Source organism: Engystomops pustulosus, chromosome 2 (genome assembly GCF_040894005.1).
Source record: "Engystomops pustulosus chromosome 2, aEngPut4.maternal, whole genome shotgun sequence".
Taxonomy (NCBI): domain Eukaryota; kingdom Metazoa; phylum Chordata; class Amphibia; order Anura; family Leptodactylidae; genus Engystomops; species Engystomops pustulosus.
Genome location: NC_092412.1, coordinates 49,553,635 through 49,575,259, shown reverse-complemented (window position 1 = coordinate 49,575,259; position 21,625 = coordinate 49,553,635).

The window sequence follows — 21,625 nt, the reverse complement described above, 5'->3', positions numbered from 1 at the left end:
GAGGATACGGCCAGCTGTAAGGGGACGGAGGAGGCTGGATGTTTTTAACATCATGTGTGCAATCTATGAAGGTTGCACACTTGATGTTAAATTATTTTTTTAAAGCCTGATGGTCCAAAATATCTACTGCTTAGTGACCCTTTGTGTTGCGGTCACACAGACTTTCGTATTGGTGTTGCACACCAGTTTCTTGCTCTTGCTGTGAGCAAGAAACAGGTCATATCTCTAAGGAAGAAGAAAATTGCCAAGACTCTTTGGGTGCCAAAGAAGACAGGCACTTAATGGACAAGGAGGACCCTGGCGTTTTGTGCAACCATTGGATCATGGGATGAGTCTTTGAGCGCTCTGGATGACCCAAAGGCAGACGGTCAGGAGTTCTGGAACATCAGATGGTTTAAAGGTAGGCAGATAAATTCTTTAAACAATATTTATGCCCATTGCTTTTTTCTCTTGCATCATCAATGTGATCCAGAAATGGAAGACGCGTCATTTATTCTTTACTGGATCACAACATTTGACCTGATGCCAGGGAAACAAAGGGCTATCGTTTATTTTTGTTTTTCGATTGTCGCTTTTTTTGAACCATCAGGCGGACTTTGGAGAGGATACGGCCAGCTGTAAGGGGACGGAGGAGGCTGGATGTTTTTAACATCATGTGTGCAATCTATGAAGGTTGCACACTTGATGTTAAATTATTTTTTTAAAGCCTGATGGTCCAAAATATCTACTGCTTAGTGACCCTTTGTGTCGCGGTCACACAGACTTTCGTATTGGCGTTGCACACCAGTTTCTTGCTCTTGCTGTGAGCAAGAAACAGGTCATATCTCTAAGGAAGAAGAAAATTGCCAAGACTCTTTGGGTGCCAAAGAAGACAGGCACTTAATGGACAAGGAGGACCCTGGCGTTTTGTGCAACCATTGGATCGTGGGATGAGTCTTTGAGCGCTCTGGATGACCCAAAAGCAGACGGTCAGGAGTTCTGGAACATCAGATGGTTTAAAGGTAGGCAGATAAATTCTTTAATCCATTTTTATGCCCATTGCTTTTTTCTCTTGCATCATAAATCTGGTCCAGAAATGGAAGACATGTGCCATTTATTCTTTACTGGATCACAACATTTGACCTGATGCCAGGGAAACAAAGTGCTATCATTTATTTTTGTTTTTCGATTGTCGCTTTTTTTGAACCATCAGGCGAACTTTGGAGAGGATACGGCCAGCTGTAAGGGGACGGAGGAGGCTGGATGTTTTTAACATCATGTGTGCAATCTATGAAGGTTGCACACATGATGTTAAATTACATTTTTAAAGCCTGATGGTCCAAAATATCTGCTGCTTGTGACCCTTTGTGTCACGGTCACAGAGACTTTTCGTATTGGCGTTGCACACCAGTTTCTTGCTCTTGCTGTGCGCAAGGAACAGGTCATATCTCTAAGGAAGAAGAAAATTGCCAAGACTCTTTGGGTGCCAAAGAAGACAGGCACTTAATGGACAAGGAGGACCCTGGCGTTTTGTGCAACCATTGGATCGTGGGATGAGTCTTTGAGCTCTCTGGATGACCCAAAGGCAGACGGTCAGGAGTTCTGGAACATCAGATGGTTTAAAGGTAGACAGATAAATTCTTTAATCCATTTTTATGCCCATTGCTTTTTTCTCTTGCATCATCAATGTGGTCCAGAAATGGAAGACATTTGCCATTTATTCTTTACTGGATCACAACATTTGACCTGATGCCAGGGAAACAAAGGGCTATCGTTTATTTTTGTTTTTCGGTTGTCGCTTTTTTTGAACCATCAGGCGAACTTTGGAGAGGATACGGCCAGCTGTAAGGGGACGGAGGAGGCTGGATGTTTTTAACATCATGTGTGCAATCTATGAAGGTTGCACACTTGATGTTAAATTATTTTTTTAAAGCCTGATGTTCCAAAATATTTACTGCTTAGTGACCCTTTGTGTCGCGGTCACACAGACTTTCGTATTGGCGTTGCACACCAGTTTCTTGCTCTTACTGTGAGCAAGAAACAGGTCCTTTCTCTTAGGAAGAAGAAAAGTGCCAAGACTCTTTGGGTGCCAGGGAAGACAGGCACTTAATGGACAAGGAGGACCCTGGCGTTTTGTGCAACCATTGGATCGTGGGATGAGTCTTTGAGCGCTCTGGATGACCCAAAGGCAGACGGTCAGGAGTTCTGGAACATCAGATGGTTTAAAGGTAGGCAGATAAATTCTTTAAACCATATTTATGCCCATTGCTTTTTTCTCTTGCATCAACAATGTGGTCCAGAAAAAGGAAGACGTGTCATTTATTCTTTACTGGATCACAACATTTGACCTGATGCCGGGGAAACAAAGGGCTATCGTTTATTTTTGTTTTTCGATTGTCGCTTTTTTTGAACCATCAGGCGAACTTTGGAGAGGATTCGGCCAGCTGTAAGGGGACGGAGGAGGCTGGATGTTTTTAACATCATGTGTGCAATCTATGAAGGTTGCACACATGATGTTAAATTATTTTTTTAAAGCCTGGTGGTCCAAAATATCTACTGCTTTATGATACTGTCACACAGACTTCCGTATTGGCGTTGCACACCAGTTTCTTGCTCTTGCTGTGAAACATATGTTTTAGGAAAAAGAAAATTGCCAAGACTCTTTGGGTGCCAGGGAAGACAGGCACTTAATGGACAAGGAGGACCCTGGTGTTTAGTGTAACCTTTGGATCAGGGGATGAGTCTTTGAGCGCTCTGGATGACCCAAAGTCAGGAGTTCTGGAACATCAGATGGTTTATAGGTAGGCAGATATATTGTTTCATCCATATGTAAGCCCATTGCTTTTCCCTTGCATCATCAATCTGGTGTAGAAATGGAAGACATTTGTTATTTATTCTTGACTGGATCACAACATTTGACCTGATGCCAGGGAAACAAAGGGCTATAGTTTATTTTTGTTTTTCGATTGTCGTTTTTTTTAACCATCAGGTGGATTTTGGAGAGAATACGGCCAGCTGTAAGGGGACGGAGGAGGCTGGATGTTTTTAACATCATTGGCAAATTTACTTACCTGGCCCTGTTGCGATCCCCAATTCGGATGGTCCGACGAAGATGAAGTCCGGCGCAATTCATGAAGCTCGTGCGCGCAAGTTCCTGCATCCGTCGCTTCCTCGCCGAGGACCCCCGGAGTTCACCTTCTTCTTCCAGCTGCTTGTAAGTGCGTGTCTTGCGACACAATTCGTAATATTAAAACCCGCACATAGCCCGAATCAGTTGGGTTGTCCGATAGCCCGCCCCACCGATTTGTGCCACGTGCAAGCCGGTGCCGATGCACCAAAATCCGATCGCTTACGCCAAAATCCCCTATTAAATGTGGTGCAAAACTGAAACGGTCCGCGGACCCTTAGTAAATGAGCCCCAATGTTTGCTATCTATGAAGGTTGCACACATGATGTTAAATTGCTATACACCGTCTGTCTGGGGATTAGTGGGAATTACTGGACTGCCTCATTTCGCTGGCGGAGCTATAACAGGTGGTGGCAGGGGTGGCAAAAGAGAAGGCGCCTGCTATAGGTGTTCGGTATTAGTTTTTAAGGAGTTTTGAGAGATATTGTTGCCTCAATTGTGGGAGACTGTGAAGGAATGTTTTTGAAGGGGATTGCCTGCTTGCCTCAAGCTATAAGGCTTTAATTGTGTGATAGTGTGGGACTATCTGTGGGCTGTTTTAAGGAATTTGGGGTTTGGGTCGAATTTTGTTAAGTGGTTGAAATTGTTACATAGGTCCCATATGGCTAGGGTGCGGGCGGTTTGTCTCAGGGAACCTGTCACCAGGGATGCCGGCTGGAGCACGGAGATCGGTGGCAGACGCACCTTGCTGGCCGGCGCCGCCCCCTCAACTCGTCTCATGGCAGGTGCGCCCCTGTGTGTGTGTATTTGCTGTATGTATGTGCAGTGTGTGTATTTGCTGTATGTACTGTTTGTTTATGTCTATATATGCTGTATGTATATGCAGTATTTGTGATATTTATCAGGGCTTATATTTTTTACTACATGGCGGTATTTTGTATGCATTTTATACTACATGGCAGTACTCTGTATGCATTTTTTACTACATGGCAGTATTTTGTATGCATTTTAAAGTACATGGGGGTACTCTGTATGCATTTTTTACTACATGGCGGTATTTTGTATGCATTTTATAGTAAATGGGGGTAGTCTGTATGCATTTTTTACTACATTGCGGCACGCTGTATGCACTTTATACTACATACAGGCATGCTGTATGCATTTCATACTACATGGCGGCACGCTGTATACATTTTATACTACATGGCAGCACACTGTATGCATTTTATACTACATGGTGTATACATTTTATACTACAACGGGAGTTGGGTGTGGGGGCCCGGGAGCGGAGGGGGGGAGGCGGCCGGGAGCGGAGAGGAGGGGAGCTGGGAGTGAGGAGGGGGAGCTGGGAGTGGGGGGGGGTTAGGTTATCTGGGAGCAGGGGGCGGAGCACGGAGCAGGAGGGGAGTAGAGCCAGGGCAGTAGAGTCTGGAGCATGGTGGGGTGGGGAGCCCCAAAAGCAGGAGGGGGGCTAAGAGCAGGAGGGGGGGACAGCCAGGGGCAGTAGAGTCTGGAGCAGAGTGGGGGGGAGCCTCAAGAGCAGGAGGGGGGGAGAGCCAGGGGCAGTAGAGTCTGGAGCATGGTGGGGTGGAGAGCCCCAGGAACAGGAGGGGGGCCAGGAGCAGGAGGGGGGAGAGCCAGGGGCAGTCGAGTCTGGAGCAGAGTGGTGGGGAGCCCCAGGAGTAGGAGGGGGGCTAGGAGCAGGAGGAGTGGAGATCCAGGGACAGTAGAGTCTGGAGCAGGGTGAGGGGAGCCCGAGGAGCAGGAGGGGGGGAGAGCCAGGGGCAGTAGAGTCTCGAGCAGGGTGGGGGGATGCCCTAGGAGCAGGAGCGGGTCCAGGAGCTGAAGGGGGCCAGGAGCAGGAGGAGTGTTGAGCCAGGGGCGGTAGAGTCTGGAGGGGGGAGCCGGGAGCGGAGGGGGGATTGGTGCCTGATTGCGGGAGTCTGATGTCGACCGACGGGGAGCTCGATGCAGGATCCAGAAGCGGAGGGGTGGAAAGCGGAGGTATGTGGGGGCCAGTTGGAGCCAGCCGGTGGCGGCCGGAGATCGTGGGGCCGGGCGGAAGCTTCATGCAGTCGGACATCGGTGGCGGGAGCTTCATGCTGGCGGAGGGCGGAGATCGGGAGCTTGAGCTTCATGCCGGGGAAGGGCGGGGATCAAGTGGCAGCTTGATGCCGGCTGGAGCACGGAGATCGGTGGCGGGAGCAGCGTGCCAGCCGGCGTCGCCCACTCTGAGAGCAGGAGGCCAGCTGCCTTAAGCGAGTTTCTCAACTCGCCTCATGGCAGGTGTGCCCCTGGCTGCGGGAGAATGGAGAAGGTGGGTATGGTGTAGGAAAGGGAACATTGCATGCAAACATACATACCAGAACCCCCCCTCCCTCTCTCACTGGTCGCTGGATAAAATGTATGCTTACAGCCGGTACCTGGACCACTGCTCTAGGGTATACTATACACTTCCAGTGATTATGGACATCATCTGTAGTTGTGGGGATTATTCTGGGCCCTGGATTAACTGGGCAAAGTCAGCCCTATTACCACTGCTTTCTTCGAGTGTGCACACGATCCAGGGGTTGGGAAATCTGGTGGTGGAAGAGTTTACTTACTTGGGTTTGAGGATTTAGTCCTTTCGATAGGTGAAATGAAGGCGAGGATTGTGGTGAGGAATAAGTTACCCCTTTCGGCCTTGAGTCCAGCTAACCTGATCAAAATGGTTTTGATGCCACAGTTACTATACGTCCTTCACAATGTGCCAGTCTGGATCTCCAAAGGTTGGTTTCGCAGAATTGACAGCATGTTTAGGGACCTGGTGTGGAAGCAAGGGATACCACAAATATGATTACAGAAGCTTCAGCTACCAAAAGATAAAGGGGGACTTTCTATCCCTAATGCGTGGGCTTATTATTTAGCAGCATAAATGTCAGCATTTGGAGGATGGGCTCTGGAGGGAGGGATCTTGGTGCCTGTGAGTGCTGCAACATTTCGGTGCTGGCGTATGTCTGGTAGCTGCGCTGGAGGCTGGGATATTTGAGATACAAGTGAGGCTTCACCTGACACTAGCATCAGTAAAGAAAGTGTGGAAGGTGTATAAGGACCTATTGGGGGTGGGATTGTGGACCAAGTTTACATCGGTTTGGGAGTACCCATATTTAGGGGAAGTATATATGTAGGAGGGAATGCAGAATTGGTCCTCGGAGGGGGCGATGCTAAAGTCATTCCAAAGTATTGAAGAGGAATTAGGAATTTCACAGTCCATGTTTTTCCAATACATACAGCTGAGGCATGCGCTGCAGAGACAATTTGACGGGGAAATACAGCTCTCTTCTTTGGGGGTTATAATGGGTGTGTTGCAAGCTAAACATATGCTGGGCCTTAACTATCTGTTGTGTGGTACGATTCTGGACAAAGTGTTCGATGGCTTCAAGTTGGGTTCGAAGGGGCCCTGGAAGGTTACTGGGACGGTGCTTTGATTTTGACATTTTCTGGTGAAGGGGATGGTGTGTGCTATTTGACCTGTGAGGAAGATGGGGTAGGGAGCAATGCTGACCAGACTGGGACAGGTAAAAGGGGAGGAGGTTGATTTGGGGGAAATGTTTTATTTCTCATGTGAACATTGTATTTTCATGCACAATGTGACAAATATATGTGGTGTATATTGCATTGAGTGGTTTAATAAAAGTTATCTGGTTAAAAAATAAAATTGTGTAAATCTATACTGTGTCCTTGTCCATACTGGGGCACATTTACTTACCCGTCCCGTCGCGATCTCCGCGATTCACTAAGATCGTGCATCCAATTTCTTGCATGTGTCGCTTCCCCTGCTAAGGACCGCCAAAGTTCACCTTCTTCTTCCCGGTACATGTGAGTGCTGATCTTGCGACACAATTTGCTTTTTAAATTCCGCGGTTTGTCCGAATCAGTCGGGTTGTCCGATATGTCCACGACCCCCGATTTGTGTCGCATGCAAGTCGGTGCGCCACAATCCGATCGCGTGTAAAAAATCAGTGCGAAACCTGATGAAAATGCGTTGTTCGGACCCTTAGTAAATGTGTCCCACTAGGTTATGTTCAAATGGTGCATTTTCATTGCACTCAACTGCTTTTGTAAAAATCATCATTGAAGGTTTTTACCAAATGCATTTTGCCAAACACATGTATTTTGCCAGAAAGCACATGTGTCTTGGCCTCCTTTTGTCACAATGGGGCTCATTTACTAAGGGTCCAAACACCGCACTATCGTGGGGTTTCCCGAATATTTCCAATTTGCACCGAATTGCCCCGGGATTTTGCCGCACGTGATCTGATTGTGTCGCAACGGTGCCAATGTGTTTGCAGCATATCACAAGGTACCGTGCAGCCGAATCATTTGAGCGCAGGTCTAGGCCAAGAGCAGCTTGGGTTTTGGGATTACTCATAGGCCAGCTTGGCTGTAGGTTATCCACATTGGAATTGCCCTCAACCAAGCCAATTGTCACTTGTGAAAAACAGGTGTTACCATCTGTTTCTATCTGCCTATCTGCAAGCGCCTGGCATCCGTTTTTCATAGATTCCCATGAACTGTTGACACAGTGACCTGTGACAGAAGGTTTAGGCTACGAGATTTTCTTCCATTTAACGAGCAGATGCACAGTCCGTTAAATAATGGGAATGGGAAGTGATCTATTAAAAAGTATTGCATTGTTTTCATGCATGTGCCATATGTTAAAAAAATACTGACGGCACTGGTCAATTTCTCTGTCGTGTGACCCGGTCAGTTTTCTATGATGGAGTTCATAAAAGGTGAAGTTAGAGAGCTACTGGTAATAAATTAACTATATCAATCATATTACTACATATTTTGTACTCTTTTTCTCATCCGCACCGTTCTGCCGAGACACTGAATGACAGACCTGGGAGCCAAGAAAGGAGGCCTGCAGAATATAAACAGTTACCACAAGCCTGTGAGCCCTCTTCATACATCCTTGGGCACTGTGACATAATGCTACAGCTCATGTTGTTGTGTTCTGATAAGGGAAATATCAGCAAATATATGTTATTGTCCGTATAATAGACATTTAAAGGGGTTGGCCACATTTCAATACATCTGTTCCATTGGACATGTCTCTGCATGTATATGTACCTGTGTCTTTGCCTCCTTTGAGAGCTGCAGCCTTTTCTGTTACCACCATGCTGCCCTCTGTACATATACACAACTTCCTGTGTCTCCCTCACCCACTGTGCTTCTTTCTCTCACTACAGACATAGGGAGATGGGAGGGGTGAGACCAAGATGAGTCATAGGGGGGATGTATTTAAGGTTTAGTCTTTAGACCAGTGCAGAGTAGAACCTCCTATTTGTTGATCTAGTTTGCTGCACTATAAAATTGCATTTTCTGGTACATAGGCTGAATTTTCTTTTTCACTGGCTATTTTCTGTTCAGTAACACACCTTAGTTAATGAGGAGACGCCCCTTTTTCTGAGGAGTCTGAAAACTGCCTAAAATGTTCTATAACCATCTGTAAATGTGGCACGCTGCCCCATAATTTCCTGCTGCATTCCTCTACCATTCATCAGTGCTCAGACATGTAAACAAAGATCCAGAGAGAGTTTGAAGACAGCGCAAAAGTAAGTAGCAGGACTGCTGAATCACTTGATGAACATTCAGGGATTATTTGAAGGCAGTAAAGGCACCTGAGTAACTTATGTAAAGAGCGTCCAACCCCTTTAAACCATTTTACAATATACTTTCTCTATTAATTCCCCATAGTTTCTGGATCTCTGCTTGCTGTCATTCTATGGGAAGCTTCCATGTTTACTTACAGTGTATAAAAATCTGTTCATGGTCACGACTCAATAGTATTAGGCCCCTTTCACACATGCTGAGTTCAGTTCTGATTTGCAGCGTTCAGGCCGGGGCGATCCAGGCAGCACATGCTGCGAGCTTGATGCAAGTTTAGCGCATGACACTCGCAAGTGTGAAAGGGGCCTTAGAGCTTTATCAGAGCGGTGCTTTGTATAAGATACGGCCCTTCATGTGTGTCCATCATATGAGCATGCACAGATTTTTGCCTTCTGGTAGATAGCATTGAAGCTTTCTATGAAATGGCAGCAAGCATAAGCAATGAGGAATTGATACAGACTTTTCATTGTTCAAAAATAACATCTATTTGCTGAAATTGGACAACCCCTTCGAACTTACATGCACCATGATGTTGTAGTGCCTTGTGGTGCTGTAGCTGGTGTATGGTAAGAGCTAATGGGCTGAGCTTTCTCCATACACTGTATGCAAGGAAATGTTGAGGAGATGTTGGGCAGAGGAGGGGGGAGCCTTTGAATAGATTTGCCGCCTGCAGAGCAAGAACCATGTCATAGGGAAATAGCATCATCTGTCCATATATGGTATTTCTACATCTCTGAGGGCTTCCCCTGACTCTAGGTCTCTATATTATTTAAAGTTATTCAATTGTTTATTTTTTGGTCAAACAGGATTTTAAATTACAATCCCCTCTCTCTGTCATGCCATAGAGATACAGAACAGTGCTTTTATCTACTGTGCTCCTACTGGTTGTCAATGGAAGGATTTAATCTAAATAAGAGCTTTACTAGAGATTTCTGTGCTCTTCGATCTGCCAGTGATATTAGACTAATCTATAACTTAATTCGAACCTCTCATGCACGTCTACAGGACTTCTCCCGAGCCGCACCAATTTCCCCAGACTCTTAGACTAATACCCACCCTTCAAAGTTTCAAACATGCTTTTAAAACCCATCTCTTTAGAAAAGCCTATCACACTCGCTAACTGCATGAAACGTCAATTTTCTCTTTACTAATCCATCCTATGTCCTCCTCCCGTCACTTATCCGGCAAACACCAGATATATACCAAGCTCTAGGCTTCTCTGCAGTCACTTTCACCTTGGATCTTGTATATAAGGTTGCGGTTGATGGCTGGTTCAAGCAGAAGAAATTTTTATGTATTAATTTATTTTATATTGTTTCCTTATAAATACCGTATATACTCAAGTATAAGCTAACCTGAGTAGAAGCCGAGAGACTTAATTTTACCACCAAAAACTGGGAAAACCTATTGACTCGAGTATAAGCAGAGGGTTGGAAATGCATTGGTCACAGCCTCCAGTATATAGCCAGTCAGCCCCCTGTATATAGCCAGCCCCCAGTACTTTATAGCCAGCCAGCCCCCAGTAGTATACAGCCAGCCCCCATGTAGTATACAGCCAGCCCCCAGTAGTATATAGCCTGCCAGTCCCCAGTAGTGTACAGCCAGCTCCATGTAGTGTACAACCAGCCAGCCCTAAGTAGTATCCAGCCAGCCCCCAGTTTTGTACAGCCAGCCCCCAGTAGTATACACCCAGCCAGCCCCCATGTAGTGTACAGCTAGCCCCCAGTAGTATACAGCCAGCCCCCAGTAGTGTACAGCCAGCCCCCAGTAGTATACAGCCAGCCATCCCCCATGTAGTATACAGCCAGCCATCCCCCAGTAGTATACAGCCAGCACGCAGTTTGCCAAGCACATAAAAAAAATCAACTTACATACTCACCCTCCGGCGCCCCAATGCTCAGCACGGCTCTTGGCGTATCCTCTTCTTCTCTTTGCTGTAACAGTCGGCAGAGATGCGTCCACGCGCACACTGTGAGGTAATTAGAGGCGACACCGCCGCATCATTGCGATGGCCGTCAGATAGCATGGACGCGTCTCTGCCAGCTAATACAGCATACAGAAGATAGAAGAGAAGCCGCCAGGAGCCATGCCGCTCCGAGGATCAGGGCGCCTGAGGGTGAGTATGTAAGTTGGTTTTTTTTATTGAATAGTGTATAAGCTGAAGTGAGTTTTTTCAGCAAATTTTTTGAGCTGAAAAACTCAGCTTATACACTAGTATATACGGTAATGCGGGACCATTATAAAAGCTATTATTCCTCCTGTCCCCCCCCCCCCTCCTCATCCTCAGACGGTAAGCTCTTGTGAGCAGGGCCATGACTCCTATTGTTCCATATGAATGTTTGTACTCTGTAATGTAGGATTATATTTGTATATGTTCTGTATGATATGTAAAGTGCTATGGAATTGGATGGCGCTATATGAATAAAGGTTATTACTATTAAACAAGCTCATTGCACTGGTATATAGAGATGTATCTTCTCAGAGATCCCTCTATATACACTATCACTTCATTAAGCCAAATATATTATTCTTGATGCTCCAGTTTTTCTTTCTAACATTGCATTTTTTTATGTATTAATTTATTTTATATTGTTTCCTTATAAATACCGTATATACTCAAGTATAAGCTGACCTGAGTAGAAGCCGGGAGACTTAATTTTACGACCAAAAACTGGGAAAACCTATTGACTCGAGTATAAGCAGAGGGTTGGAAATGCATTGGTCACAGCCTCCAGTATATAGCCAGCCAGCCCCCTGTATATAGCCAGCCCCCAGTACTTTATAGCCAGCCAGCCCCCAGTAGTATACAGCCAGCCCCCATGTAGTATACAGCCAGCCCCCAGTAGTATATAGCCTGCCAGTCCCCAGTAGTGTACAGCCAGCTCCATGTAGTGTAGAGCTTCCCAGCCCCCAGTAGTGTATAGCCATCCTGCCCCATGTAGTATACAGCCTGCTAGCCCCCAGAAGTGTCCAGCCAGCCCCCAGTAGAGTACAGCCTGCCAGCCCCCAGTAGTGTACAGCCCGCCAGCCCCATGTAGTATACAGCCAGCCAGCCCCCATGTAGTGTACAGCCACCCCCCAGTAGTATACAGCTAGACAGCCCCCAGTAGTATACAGCTAGCCCCCAGTAGTATACAGCCAGCCAGCCCCCAGTAGTGTACAGCCAGCCCCATATAGTATACAGCCTGCCAGCCCCCAGTAGTGTACAACCAGCCAGCCCTAAGTAGTATCCAGCCAGCCCCCAGTTTTGTACAGCCAGCCCCCAGTAGTATACACCCAGCCAGCCCCCATGTAGTGTACAGCTAGCCCCCAGTAGTCTACAGCCAGCCCCCAGTAGTGTACAGCCAGCCCCCAGTAGTATACAGCCAGCCATCCCCATGTAGTATACAGCCAGCCATCCCCCATGTAGTATACAGCCAGCCAGCCCCCAGTAGTATACAGCCATCCAGCCCCCAGTAGTATACAGCCAGCCAGCCCCCAGTAGTATACAGCCAGCACGCTGTTTGCCAAGCACATAAAAAAAATCGGCTCTTGGCGTATCCTCTTCTTCTCTTTGCTGTAACAGTCGGCAGAGATGCGTCCACGCGCACACTGTGAAGTCATTAGAGGCGACACCGCCGCATCATTGCGCTGGCCGTCAGATAGCATTGACGCGTCTCTGCCAGCTAATACAGCATACAGAAGATAGAAGAGAAGCCGCCAGGAGCCATGCCGCTCCGAGGATCAGGGCGCCGGAGGGTGAGTATGTAAGTTGATTTTTTTTATTGACTAGTGTATAAGCTGAAGTGAGTTTTTTCAGCAAATTTTTTGAGCTGAAAAACTCAGCTTATACACTAGTATATACGGTAATGCGGGACCATTATAAAAGCTATTATTCCTCCTGTCCCCCCCCTCCTCATCCTCAGACTGTAAGCTCTTGTGAGCAGGTCCCTGACTCCTATTGTTCCATATGAATGTTTGTACTCTGTAATGTAGGATTATATTTGTTTATGTTCTGTATGATATGTAAAGTGCTATGGAATTGGATGGCGCTATATGAATAAAGGTTATTACTATTAAACAAGCTCATTGCACTGGTATATAGAGATGTATCTTCTCAGAGATCCCTCTATATACACTATCACTACATTAAGCCAAATATATTATTCTTGATGCTCCAGTTTTTCTTTCCAACATTGCACTAAAAAGAACATATATTAAGCTGGCAAATGTTACACAGCTCTGGTGCACGGTCTATATTGAAAGTCCACAAAAAATGTCCACACTAGATAATTGATAATAATTGATCATTGAACACTATGCACCACTATTGAATTATCTGGCATAACCTGCAAACTGCACAGAGGCAGATAGCACCACTTTTTACATATCTGGGCCCTCATGTTTTTTTAATTAAAAAAACATAATATAGTCATATATAGTGAGATCTCTGAGACGATACATCTCTATACAGTATACCAGTGCATTGAACTTGTGTAACAGTGTAACTCTATGGAAGATACAATGGTATAAAGTCCAGCTCTAACCCTATCAGAATGCCCAATAAGGCACGGATCACCCCTCTGTGTGGGCAGATACAGGCAACAAAAGTAATCCAGGATCCAGCTAAACTGTAGACAATTATTTTTATTATAGCAAAATATTGAAATCCATTGTGATAATCATGTCCAAAGCGTTTTATATGAGAAATCCATTCTTAGTCATGGCTAACACAAAGACTGGCCACGAACACAAGTTTGTATATCACTGTTTGGGAGTTTGAGGGGATCCGGGATCATAGTATAATAACATATTAAGGTCATGTGATGAAAAGCGTATAAGTGGTCAGCTGATCTGGGATAATAGTATCACATGATCGATTTGAAGAGGATTACAGAGGAGGAAGAGGATACATTGGATCTCTCCGGCAACCCAAGAGTGTCTCTTGTGTATCTGAAACAACAATAAAAACAACAAATGGTAATTGTGCTGAAGAACGCTAACTTGGCTTATACAGCACACACTATGATGTCAGCAAGCGACTGACGTCATGGTGTGTGCGCCATAGCATGCGGGGAGACGGAGCTTCATAAGACAGAAGAGGACCTGCAGTGGGCATCGGAACGGTGAGTATAGAGGGCTTTTTCTTTTTTAAAGGCTGGGCATAAAGGGCTATATACAAGCGGGCAGGCAATGGCTATATACTAGGGGGCATGGGGATGGCTATATACTAGGGTGCTGATGGCTATATATTAGGTAGCTGGCTTTATACTAGGGCCATATACTGGAGGGCTGCTGGCTATATACCAGGGGACTGCTGGCTATATACTAGGGGCTGCTTGCTAAATACAAGGGGGCAGGCACTGGCTATATACTAGGGGGCGGCTGGTTATTTGCTGGGGGACATGGGCTACTAGGAATACACTAGGAGGCTGTTGGCTAAATACTAGGGGGCTGCTGGCTATATACAAGTGGGCAGGCACTGGCTATATACTAGTGGGCGGCTGGTTATTTGCTGGGGGACATTGGCTACTGGGTATACACTGGGAGGCTTTCGGCTATATACTAGGGGGCTGCTGGCTATATATTAGAGGGCTGGTGGCTGTATACTAGGGGGCTGCTAGATATATACTAGTGGGCTGCATGCTAAATACAAGGGGGCAGGCACTGGCTATATACTAGGGGGCTGCTGGCTATTTTCTGGGGGACATGGGCTGCTGGCTATATACTAGGGGTCTGCTGTCTATATGAAGTATAAGCAAGAAGACCAGCTCACCTCCCGTTCAGGACACGCCGAGCGAGGCACGGGCCTCCCCTCTGCCAGGGTTAGGAATCCAAATGAACGAAAATAACGGCTCAGCCAGGCTCCAGGCAATGCATTTAACGTCCTTTATTTATGCATGAAAGTGCAACATCCACTGTGTGGGGAAACAGCAACAGCTGACGCGTTTCGGGCGGGTTAACCGTCCTTAGTCATAGCTGACACATTGTATCCTAACAAGCTTTAAATACTAAAAACACCGTCTTAAGCCCCGCCCCCAACACCTTAAGCCCCGCCCCCACCGGAAGTCAAGTGCCGTGCCCACAGAAAGCAAGTAAAACAACATGACATTTGCCTGCAATTGAATACATACAATCAAAGAAGTGGGTGGGCATTTTCCCAAAATCTAAATTAGACATCCCTTGAGCATGTAATACAGTCCATTACATTTGGAAATGGCATGTGCAGTAATACAGATCAGGTTATCGCGGGGTCACGTGACCGCATCATGTGCTGTACTACGAGTCACATGATCGCGAGGTCACGTGACCGCGTCATATCCATGGCAACCGCATCACATGATGCGTAGTCATGGAAGCGGGACGCCAGTTGAATTGAATTTAAAAAAAAGGGGGGGGGGAAATTCGTTCGGCATCGCCACGGAGATCAGTGGAGCGTGCGGGATGCCAAGGGCCGTCTGTGCGGCATGGGTGGAGTGGGGAACGGGATCAGCGCGGCGAAGCCGAAGTCGCATCCTCCTTGAAGGTGGGTAGGTGGGGCATGCATCTAAAAGCAGATGAGACAAAGTTAGTGGCTAAGAAACAATTTGGATAATATCATTAGAAAGGATAAAAACAACAATAGGACTCGTAAGGGTAGAGAGAGCAAAGAGAAAGCTGGAGATAGAACAATATTCCATTGGGTCACGACTATCCCTGGTATGAAAAGAGGGGAATTAATAATGGTACATAAGTTCACGTTTTGCATTCAATCCATGTGGATGACATGTTTCTAGTGTAAATATCCAATACGCCTCTCTATTCAATAACCGGGAAGTTGTACTGCCACCCCTGATATTTTTGGTCATTTTTTCAACGGCAAATGTTCTGAGAGAGCTAACGTCACCTTTGTGTACCTGAACAAAGTGCTTAGAAGCACCCGACAGATTACGGCCCAGAGGGTTAGAAATATCGTAGAGATGTTCTACGAACCTGGTTTTAAATTTTCGCATGGTTTGTCCCACATAAATCAAATTGCACTTGTTACAGTATATAATGTAAACAACATTAGTCGAATTGCAGTTAATAAAATCTTTTATCGGATATTGCCTCTGACCATTACTACTGGTAAAGAACTTTTTCTTGTCCAGAGTGAATCTGCAGGTCGTGCACCTATTCGTCCCACATTTATGGAACCCTTGTGTGGATAACCAAGTTTGGTTAGTTTTGGGAGCAAAAAGGGATGGAGACAATAAATTACCCAGACTTTGACCCCTTCTTGACACGATTCGACAGCCTTTATCTAAAATTTGTTCCAGAATTGGATCTGAATGTAACAGCGGGATATGCCGGTGGATAATTTGTGAAATGGCTTTGAATTGTGGACTATACTGTAATACAAGTGTAGGGGTAAAATCAGGGGATGTGGAGCCATGTTTTTTAAGAGATTTATTTGCCCCGTGTGGGAAAAGTAGTGTTTTTCTATCTTTGATTTTGACTTTATTGTAAGCCCTTTTGAGGGACCACTCAGGGTAGCCTCTGTTTCTTAGTCTCCTACAGGCATTCATGGATTCTGCATCAAATGACTCCTCAGTACTGCAATTACGTTTGATACGTGTGAGCTCACCCACTGGAATTGCTTGAATTGTATGCAGGGGATGCTGTGAACTGGCGTGCAAGATGGTATTGCCTGCTGTGGGTTTGCGATGTGTGGTGGAATTGATTACTTGTCCTGGGGTGCATGCCAAATGTAAGTCTAAGAACACGATTTCCCTGGGATCAGCTGTGTAAGTGAACTTCAGATTGCAGGTGTTAGTATTGAGATATTCAATGAAGAGTGGTATGGCAGGTACATCCCCCCGCCAGATGATCAACAGGTCATCAATGTACCTGCCATACCACTCAACATCCGACATGTACGAGTTGTGTACTGAAAAAATGGTATGTTCCTCCCACCATGACATGGTCAGGTTGGCCAAGGAAGGTGAAAACTTGGCCCCCATACTGACTCCCTGTGTCTGTAAATAAAAAATTCCATCAAACATAAAAAAATTTTGTGAGTGATGAGATAGTGACAGACTGTTAGGGTGAATTCCTTAAATTCCAAACCGTAATCTGTATATTTGTTAAGGTGATGTTGTAATGCCGTAAGTGCTACATTGTGGGGGATAGAGGTGTAAAGAGACACCACATCACAGCTGACCCAATGAAAATTGGCCTGCCAGTGCTTGTCGTGAAGTGAGCATAAGACATCCTTTGTATCTTGTAGGTAACCAGGAACTCTACGTACCAATGGCTGGAGTACTCGTAGTACAGCACATGATGCGGTCACGTGACCCCGCGATAACCTGATCTGTATTACTGCACATGCCATTTCCAAATGTAATGGACTGTATTACATGCTCAAGGGATGTCTAATTTAGATTTTGGGAAAATGCCCACCCACTTCTTTGATTGTATGTATTCAATTGCAGGCAAATGTCATGTTGTTTTACTTGCTTTCTGTGGGCACGGCACTTGACTTCCGGTGGGGGCGGGGCTTAAGGTGTTGGGGGCGGGGCTTAAGACGGTGTTTTTAGTATTTAAAGCTTGTTAGGATACAATGTGTCAGCTATGACTAAGGACGGTTAACCCGCCCGAAACGCGTCAGCTGTTGCTGTTTCCCCACACAGTGGATGTTGCACTTTCATGCATAAATAAAGGACGTTAAATGCATTGCCTGGAGCCTGGCTGAGCCGTTATTTTCGTTCATTTGTCTGCTGTCTATATACCAGGGGGCAGGCACTGGCTATATACTGGGGGTGGCTGGTTATTTGCTTGGGGGACATTGGCTACTGGGTATACACTAGGAGGCTGTTGGCCATATACAACAGGGCAGGCACTGGCTATATAGTAGGGGGCTGCTGGCTATATGCTTGAGAGCTGCTGGATATATATTAGAATGCTGCTAGCTGTATACTAGTGGGCACTGGCTATACGTAAGGAGGCAGGCACTGTGGCTATATAGTAGTGGGCAGCTGGCTATATACAGGGGGGCAGGCACTGGGTATATACAAGGGGGCTGATGGCTATTTGATGGGGTACATGGGCTGCTGGCTATATACTAGGGGGCTGCTGGCTAATATACAAGGGGCAGGCACTGGCTATATAGTAGGGGACTGCTGGCTGTATACTAGGGAGCTGATGGCTATATACTAGTGGACAGCTTGTTATTTGCTGGGGGACATTGGCTACTTGGTATACACTCTTTTTTTGCCACATTTAAAAAACCATTAATTACATTTAGACGTAGTCCCTCCTTGAAGACACAACTCACGTCTAGCTCCTTTTCGTCGGTGGATACCACTTGGTTATCTAAATGTACCCCGATAGGGAATTACCGATGCGGGTCTTGTAATTTTTGCCAACATATCCTTAAAACAAATTCCATCAAACTAGGTGGTAGATTTCATAGGATGAAGTCATTCTTTAATTGTAGATCTACATTTGTAGTCTATGTAATCATCTGTCCTTGCGAATATTACTATATTGGAAAGACTATTAGGAACCTATTTACTAGATTCCGAGAACATTACCATTCAATCAGCACAGGAAAAGGGTGTCCCCGCCTAATCAACCATATTAGAGAAAAGCATGGGAGCAACCCTGCAGTGCTAAAATTTGCAGGCTTAGAAAAAGTAGAAGTAGACCACCGAGGAGGAGATCGCCCTAAAAACCTGTTGAGACAAGAGGCTAAACTCATCCTAAAATATGATGCGTTGGGTCCTATGGGGCTGAATGATAGAAATGATTTAAGTGTATTCCTCTAGACTCATAGATAGCCATGACGCAACCCTCACATTAGGATGCAGCCTGTAGACATTACCTCTACATTATCTGCACCTTACGAGGATAATTTGCGCGATTGAAAATGTAAAAAAGTAATTTTGCGTCACGAACATCGTCTGCTCACACCCTATGTCCCCTTACCTGTCGAGTGAGAATAACCGTACTGTTTGTGCAAAGAATCAGAATATAATGCACAGTCTTGCTATAAATCTGAAAACTCATAAGAAACTCCCACACACTAAAGAAACCCGGCTGCTACTATATTCACCAAGTGGTGGTGAATAGGTATTACATTTGAATATCGTCAAATGCTGTTTTTAAAAAATTGTTTGTCGTGTTAATACCTTTGTATGTATACTGTTCCCTAGGCAACGCGATCCGGAGGCAGGTATATCAGCTGTCCACGGAAGTCTCGCGTTGCCCGAGGTTTGAGAAAGCGCACACCGCGCGAAACGGCCCGTCATCCTGGCGTGGCGTGCATCCTCCCTGCTATGATTGTTCCCTCAGAATAAAGCGTTACCTGTTACAAATACCGGTGAGTGCCGCACAATTTTTTCCCTATTTTTGCCCTACACTCTGAGGCTGTTGGCTATATACTAGGGGGCTGCTGGCTATATATAAGAGGGCTGCTGGCTGTATACTAGTGAGCTGCTGCTTATACAAGGGGGCAGGCACTGGCTATGTAGTAGGGGGCAGCTGGCTGTATACAAGGGGGCAGACACTGGGTATATACTAGGGGGCTTCTGGCTATTTGATGGGGACATGGGCTGCTGGCTATATACTAGGGGGCTGCTGTCTATATACAAGGGGGCAGGCACTGGCTATATAGTAGAAGACTGCTGGCTATATACTATGGAGCTGCTGCTATATGCTATGGGGCTGCTGGCTATACATTAGAGGGCTGCTGGCTGTATACTAGGGGGTTGCTAGATATACACTAGTGGGCTGCTTGCTAAATACAAGGGGACAGGCACTGGCTATAAAGTAGGGGACTGCTGGCTGTATACTAGGGAGCTGATGGCTATATACTACTGGGCGGCTGGTTATTTGCTGGGGGACATTGGCTACTTGGTATACACTCTGAGGCTGTTGGCTATATACTTGGGGGCTGCTGGCTATATATGAGAGGGCTGCTGGCTGTATACTAGTGGGCTGCTTATACACAAGGGGGCAGGCACTGGCTATGTAGTAGGGGGCAGCTGGCTGTATACAAGGGGGCAGGCACTGGCTATATACTAGGGGGCTGCTGGCTATTTGCTGGGGGACATGGGCTGCTGGCTATATACTAGGTGTCTGCTGTCTATATACCAGGGGGCAGGCGCTGGCTATATACTAGGGGGTGGCTGGTTATTTGCTGGGGGACATTGGCTACTGGGTATACACTAGGAGGCTTTATACTAGGGGGCATGGGGATGGCTATATACTAGGGTGCTGATGGCTATATATTAGGAAGCTGGCTTTATACTAGGGCCATATACTGGAGGGCTGCTGGCTATATACCAGGGGACTGCTGGCTATATACTAGGGGCTGCTTGCTAAATACAAGGGGGCAGGCACTGGCTATATACTAGGGGGCGGCTGGTTATTTGCTTAGGGACATGGGCTACTAGGTATACACTAGGAGGCTGTTGGCTAAATACTAGGGGGCTGCTGGCTATATACAAGGGGGTGGGCACTGGCTATATACTAGGGGGATTTTGGCTATTTGCTGGGGGACATACGCTGCTGGCTATATACAAGGGGTCTGCTGTCTATATACCAGGGGGCAGGCACTGGCTATATACTAGTGGGCGGCTGGTTATTTGCTGGGGGACATTGGCTACGGGGTATACACTGGGAGGCAGGCACTAAGTATATACAAGGGGGCTGATGGCTATTTGATGGGGTACATGGGCTGCTGGCTATATAATAGGAGGCTGCTGGCTATATACCAGGGGGCTGCTGGCTATATACAAGGGGGCAGGCACTGGCTATATAGTAGGGGACTGCTGGCTGTATACTAGGGAGCGGATGGCTATATACTAGTGGACGGCTGGTTATTTGCTGCGGGACATTGGCTACTTGGTATACACTCTGAGGCTGTTGGCTATATACTAGGGGGCTGCTGGCTATATATTAGAGGGCTGCTGGCTGTATACTAGTGGGCTGCTGCTTATACACAAGGGGGCAGGCACTGGCTATGTAGCACGGGGCAGCTAGCTGTATAGTAGGGGGCAGCTGGCTGTATACAAGGGGGCAGGCACTGGGTATATACTAGGGGGCTGCTGGCTATTTGATTGAGAGCTGGGCTGCTGACTACATACTAGGGGGCTGCTGTCTATATACAAGGGGGCAGGCACTGGCTATATACTAGGGAGCTGCTGCTATATGCTATTGGGCTTCTGGCTATACATTAGAGGGCTGCTGGCTGTATACTAGGGGGTTGCTAGATATATACTAGTGGGCTGCTTGCTAAATACAAGGGAGTGGGCATTGGCTATATACTAGGGGGCTGCTGGCTATTTGCTGGGGAACATGGGCTGCTGGCTATATACAAGGGGTCTACTGTCTATATACCAGGGGGCAGACACTGGCTATATACTAGGGGGAGGCTGGTTATTTGCTGGTGGACATTGGCTACTGGGTAAACACTAGGAGGCTATTGGCTAAAAACTCGGGGGCTGCTGGCTATATACAAGAGGGCAGGCACTGGCTATATAGTAGGGGGCTGCTGGCTATATACTAGGGAGCTGCTGGCTATATATTAGAGGGCTGCTGGCTGTATACTAGAGAGCTGCTGACTATATAGAAGGGGGCAGGCACTGACTATATAGTAGGTGGCAGCTGGCTATATACAAGAGGGCAGGCACTGGGTATAAACTAGCGGGCTGCTGGCTATTTGATGGGGGACATGGGCTACTGGCTAAATAATAGGAGGCTGCTGGATATATACTAGGGAGCTGCTGGCTATATACTAGGGGGCTGCTGGCTATATATTAGAGGGCTGCTGGCTTTATACTAGGGGGTGCTAGATATATACTAGTGGGCTGCATGCTAAATGCAAGGGGGCAGGCACTGGCTATATACTAGGGGGCTGCT